Genomic DNA, 6,369 nt, shown 5'->3' on the forward strand with positions numbered 1-6,369 from the left:
AAGTCTAAACCTTCAGGAAGGGCTCTGCTCTGCTGCATATCCAGACAAAGGAAGCTCCTCCTACACTGTTTACTCCTCACTCAGGATTCTACAAGTGTCTTGGCAAGCAGCTCTGCAGCATCCAGCCCAAAGTGACACAACAGCCCCCATGTGATTTTAGATGGTTTGTACATTGTCACTTTTTATAACAACACTTGTAGCTCCATTTTCTCAAATGCAAGTACAAGTGATAATCCTTTCCTGTACAATTTTGCAAATTAAACCTAAATTATTCAGAAGTACAGCTGCTGTTTTCTAATCCTTGCTAGTTCTTTATGCAGCTTTCTCTCTATAAGTCACAATTTTTTCTTGGAATCTAGTGCTGAAATGAGTGCAAGAAACACCTTCTGTCATGCTAAATGCAGAATTCTTCCTCCAAAAAGGAAAAGCTAGTGACATTTTCAGTATCTTTCAGTATTTTATAACAATTACTTTCCAGTTTATTTCAACCAGCTGGAAGACCCTTTCTGCTGTTAAGCATAGTGTGCTATATACAAGTCCAAGAAGGTTAGAACAAACGATTTTATTACAATAATGTACCTAAATGGACATATCTATGCAGTCAGAAACACCTCCTACATGACTTATAATCAAATTAAATCAGCTATACAGCCATATCAAAAAGTGACACCCGAGGTGTGTTGAAATCAGACAACACAGTCACGATCAGTTGTCACTGAATCACACTCTAAGGGTGTGATGTTTTCCTTGGCTGGTGCCTTACTGCTTACCAATAGAAATGCATTAATGATAATGTCAGTAAACAGTTTGAAAACCTTTACAGAAAAGCTGTTCTTAAACTCCTGAGTTTTCACGTGATAAAGTTTTTTTTGACATAGGACTGACACAGAAAAGGTAATTTAACTTATTTTTTAAAAAATAATGATTTTTGCATGACTTTATCCTACTCTCTAAATACTCATTTTTCTCAAAACTATGTTCCTCCCCCATAACTGCCTTAATAAAATGTCTATGTGAGAAGCAGACGGCTGTTTTCACATTCAATACATAAAACACAACAAATACATATGCCCAACACTAAATCTTAGTAAACATTGTTCCATTTTTTTTCAATTATTTGTATATATGCAGTAAAAATAAAGAATCCATTCATTCTTCCTTATCTTTCCTATTTACAAGCGTAATTCTCTATAACTTCAATATCTTTTGTTTTGGTCATCCCATTTCTCTGTGTGAAACCCAAACTATTTTTACCTCAGCAGAACTAATCAGAAGAACAATTTACATTGTCAGAATGTGCAGATTTGGCAAAGAAAACGTATCTGATTCCATTCTGCCTAGCTTCCAGCAGAAGCCACGCAGGCTTCTGGTGAGCTGCTCAGCATCTGGCCAAAAGGACTGCTGAGAAACCTGGTCTTCCAGCTTCCCCAGTTCTGGGAAACACATCATTGGACTGCAGCCCTATGGCTTGGGATGTGAAGGCTTCCAGGGTCTGGAGCAGACAACTGCTACAAAATCAGGGAGCCCACATCTGCCAAGGTCAGAAGCTCTGAAAGCCACAGATGGACTGACCTAGATCCAGTGTCCAGTGTAACATTCCTCCATAGAGACTTTCTGGGTTTGAGAGGGGTTTGGTCCTAGGTAGAAGGAAGCAAACTTTGAAGTATCACACATGAGCACATTTAAGAGACAGGTAGTGACAAGACGCTTCTATAGACAATCCTTTGAAAAGAATGTTTGTTTAAATAACTACAAGCAGTGTGACAGTGCTGTGCACTGGTGTCGGGTTCATTTGAGGTGTCTTACACTGTACATCACAATTAGCAAGGGTGTCAGTCAGAACAGTTATTATAAGAAATATTCCGGTTTAGTCAGTAATAAGGAATCATATACTGCCAACAAGGGCAGAAAACACCTTTAAAGTAATTATCTTCATCTTTGAAAATTAAAGAAGCTCAACAGTGATATAAACCTAAACTAATATTCTGATTTGTCTAACTTACACTTTGTGCTCTTACATGTTAAAAATACTCAAGCATATTAATGCTGGAGATCTGGAAACCAAAACTTATGGCTGCTGTACATGGGATACAGAGAAAATATTATTGTCTCTACAGCCCAAGGAATCAGTGAGGAATGATGCCTCTGTGAAGGTTGAATCTTTCATGTGATATGAACGTGTGGTGAGACAAGCTGAAAGCAGTCAGTGTACCTCTTGTTTAATTCTGTTGGAAATAACTGCAGATAAAGGACTGTTCAGGCAGCAGATTCCCTGCTTTCCTCATAATAAAGTTACAATATTCACTTTTGTCCGCTCATGGGGGTATGGAACAGCCAAAGCTCTGCAGGGTCACCTCAGGCCTTCTCACCATGCCTTGACCTAAGCAAAGGCAAAAGACTAAAGTAAAACATGAACAAGAGCTACTTTTCAGCCCAGCCTCACCTTCCTCTCCCAGCTCTAGTCTTTTGATCACCTCCCTCTCTAGCTTTCTGTGAAATCTGCCCTCCATTTATTCCTGTCTTTCTTTCCATTTCAGTGAAACAGCACCCTAAAGGGGAGACAGACAGTGAGGTAAAGTGGGTAACTTCAATATTTTTAATGTGCATCTTTTATTCCATGGGCTCTTAAATAAATACTTAGAACCAATGGTGTTCCATACCATCTAAAGCAGACATTTTTCCACAGGCTACAGCAAAATTTAATAGTTGGAATGCAATACTTAACAATAATAATAATAATAATTTAAAAAATCTAGTGCTTCTCATACTTGTGTCATTTCCAAAAATAAGTAAAAAACCAGCACTAGTTCATGTCTGTTACTAAAGCAAGGACATACTCACTACCAGGAGAGAACTGCTGGCTTAATGCATCTCTTTTCTGCACAGTAGTATTTTTAAATAGAGCCCTGCTTCAAATTTACGAAGTTCAAAGAATATGGAAGGGCTTATTTCAGGTTTTTTTTTTTATTTTTTAAAAAGCAAAAAGTAATTCCAGTGGGTAACAAGGGTAAACTTCCACATCCAGATGTAGCAACAGTTATAAAACTCCTAAATGAACACTTCAATAAATGTGAGAATATCTGATTTTACTAAATAAAACAACACTACTGTCAACTGCAACAGCTTTCCTTTTAACTTAGAGAGATATTTCTAAATTTTCTACTCTCTATAATTCATAGTTCAGATATTTTTTTGGGAGCTGGGGAGCATGTATTTCAGAACAAGCAATGTTCAGCTGCAAGGAGAGCTAAGGAAGAAGGACAAACCTGATCTTCTCTTACAGGCAGTACTTAAACCGCTCAGCTGAATGCAATGGTCCTAAACTATCAATACAGTTGTCCCGTTCAAGTTGATTCCTACTTTGAACCTGAAATATGGGCAAAAAGTCTTTAAGGGACAGTAAAACAATACAGTCAACATTCCTCATTAACCAAACCAACAAATAAGTGACTAAGTGCTTAATCTTGTAGAAATTTAACAGTACAGTAAATATTATCAGAGGAAAATATCACAATTCCAAAAGAAAAACAGGAAGCTGGTTTAAGCCACAGTCCACCCTCACTTCATATATGTGCTGATAATGCAGAGTTCCTGTTTTATTGGCTTTGCTGTGCTCCAGCTCATTGCACACAGCTGCTTCCCATGGGCACAAGTACAATACACAGAAGGAGAAAGAACAACCTGAAGTATAAGATTTTAGCTGAAAAACTCAAAGGCTTTCATGTTCTACTTGATAAAGCAAAAGAAAAAACGTTTAACACAGATGTTTTTAAAAAATTAAGGCATAAAAACATACATATAGCAATAAAAATCCCATTAATGGCTTCAGCCAGGTTAAAGTAACTATTGACACCATTTATAGTGATTAAAACCTTGGGGGAAAAAATCAGAAGCTTTTCTTGAGCCCTCTACTGTTTGAAATTGAGTCTCAAAGGGCTAGTGAAAGATCCTGCTTGTTGAAAGTGATCTCCTGGAGATTTTTACATATCTCAAGTAATCCTGGTAACACTGCTGAATTCCTAATGTACACATAGTGCATTATTATTTGCAAACCAACTCATACTGAGCATCTTTGAAAGCTGATATTCCTAAAGAATTCAGAGTACAAGTGTAAAAAATAGAAAAATCAGTCTTTTTAAAATATCTCTTTTCTGTTTACCATCCTTCATCAATATAAATGGCACACAGAATTCTGTGGATATGTCAAATGTGTCTAGAACTTTCTGGAATCCACTATTTCTGCATCACAACTCAAGGTTCTGAACACTATAAACAACTCAACTGATTCTGAAAAACCTTGGTCTATCCTTTCATACTTTCACATTAGGAGCTGCCCCGTTTTCAGAGGAAATTATCTGTACCCCTGAACAGCTGAGAAAGAAACCAGACAGCTGACGAGCCACAAATGATATACAACCTAAAGCATTGTTGTCTCCAGATTTCTTTGATGAACCAAACTCTCCCTTTTTGCTTCCTGAGCCTCATATTGTAATTGACAATAACTACAACACCTTCTCGAAACACAAAAACTCATCAACTGCCAGCTCCCTGCTAATAAACTCATCCAAAACAACTTATTAAGACATAACCTTAAAGTGTGTGAGCAAACAATATGCAGTGAAACCCGCAACACAAATATCTATAAAGCGAGATGAAGTATTAGGATTACTGCAGCTTTCTCTGAGCGAAGCCAAGCATATGGTGGTATAATGGAGCATGAATTTACAGCAGCAGAGATGTACGATAGAGATTAAACCTTCATCTGGGAGAACATACTGCACGGCAAAAAAAAAAAACCAAAAAAACAAAAAACAAACCACCAATAAACCAACAAATTTTTTGTTTTGTTTTCTGGTTTAATGATGAGCACCGAATACTCTTGTGTAGAACGAGGGCTCCCTCTGCTGCCCCTGGGGAAGGACAAACCAAATCCTGCCTGCAGAGCCGCTAAAAAAGTGCTCCCGAAATAGCCCTGATTTTCAACTGGTCTGAACATGCTTCTCAGAATACGAGGTTGGATGCAAGGTTTTCAGGCAGGACCGATAGGCTCCTATGATCCATCTGGAGGGTGCGACATGGAAAGATCTAAAGAAAATTAACTCCACTCCACTATTTTTGTCTGCATTCACTGCAAGAGTTGTTAAAGGAACTAGCACTTGACACATTTTGTTAGTTTTTAAAACTAGACCAGAAATATTTGATAATATATCTTTATTAGCCCTGCTTTAAGGGAGTTGTAGCTTATTCATCCTGATAGAACACCTTTTGGTGTTGTTTCTTCGGTAAAATTAAATCTTAAAGTACGACTGGAAAACCTCCAGACTTTAATAAGAAAGTGTAACCGACCAACACTGAAGGCTGAAATTTGAGATGTCGAAGTTACTTTTTTAACGTGATTGAAGATATTAAATGAGTGTGCCAGTAATACTCGCATTGCTATTATGACGCTATTAGAGTGACTTTGTATCCAGTCTGATGAAGGCCAGTACCTTTGTCAAGTTTTAGGGGAAGTTTAGGGGTTTTTTTCTATTCGATTCCAGAGACAGGGCCATGGGTGAGGGGCAGGATGTCTTTTAGTCCCAATTCCCGACTGTGGAAGAACTGGGGAGTAGGTGGGCTCAGCACAGGGAGGCACTTTTGGGGAGCCCCAGCCGAGCAGAGCTTGGGGCAGCGCCACTCCCTGCTGCACCCCTGGGAGATCGACCAAATCATGTCCCCACGGCTGCTTTTTAGAGGAAATCGGAGGGCCCAGGCCACCAGTCCATGGTGATATTTGTACCAGTCACTGGCACAAAGGGACACGGCAAAGCCTCGGGGTTCCATCAGCTCAGCGAGATCGCGCCCGTCCCGCCGTACCCTCACACACACACACAGCGCTCCTGGGCTGACCCCGCCCCACTTCGGCTCCTCACGCCAGCAGCTCCCAACGGGCAGCTCAGGAAATACAAGGAGCTGCTGGAGAGGGTCCAGCAGAGATCACAAAGATGACGAGGGGTCTGGAGCATCTCTCTGATGGGGAGGGACTGTGAGACCTAGGCCTGGAGAAGAGTGAGAGGGGATCTCATCAATCTCTACCAGTACCTTCACGAGGATGGCGCAAGGCTTTGTTCAGTGGTGCCCAGCGGCAGGGCGACAAGCAACAGCGGTAAACCAAAACACAAATTCAACCCCAATATGAGGAAGAACTTCTTTACACTGAGGGTGGCAGAGCTGCCCAGGGAGGAAGTTTCCCTGTGGAGTCTCCCTCTCTGGAGACATCCCAAACCCACCCAGACGTGCCCCTGTGTCCCCTGCTCCTGTGAGGGGGTTCGGGGATCGGCGGTAGATTGGCCTCGCCTGGCGCGGGCGCGGCGGGACGGGGCAGCGCTC

This window comes from Corvus hawaiiensis, chromosome 12, assembly GCF_020740725.1.
Source record: "Corvus hawaiiensis isolate bCorHaw1 chromosome 12, bCorHaw1.pri.cur, whole genome shotgun sequence".
NCBI lineage: Eukaryota > Metazoa > Chordata > Aves > Passeriformes > Corvidae > Corvus > Corvus hawaiiensis.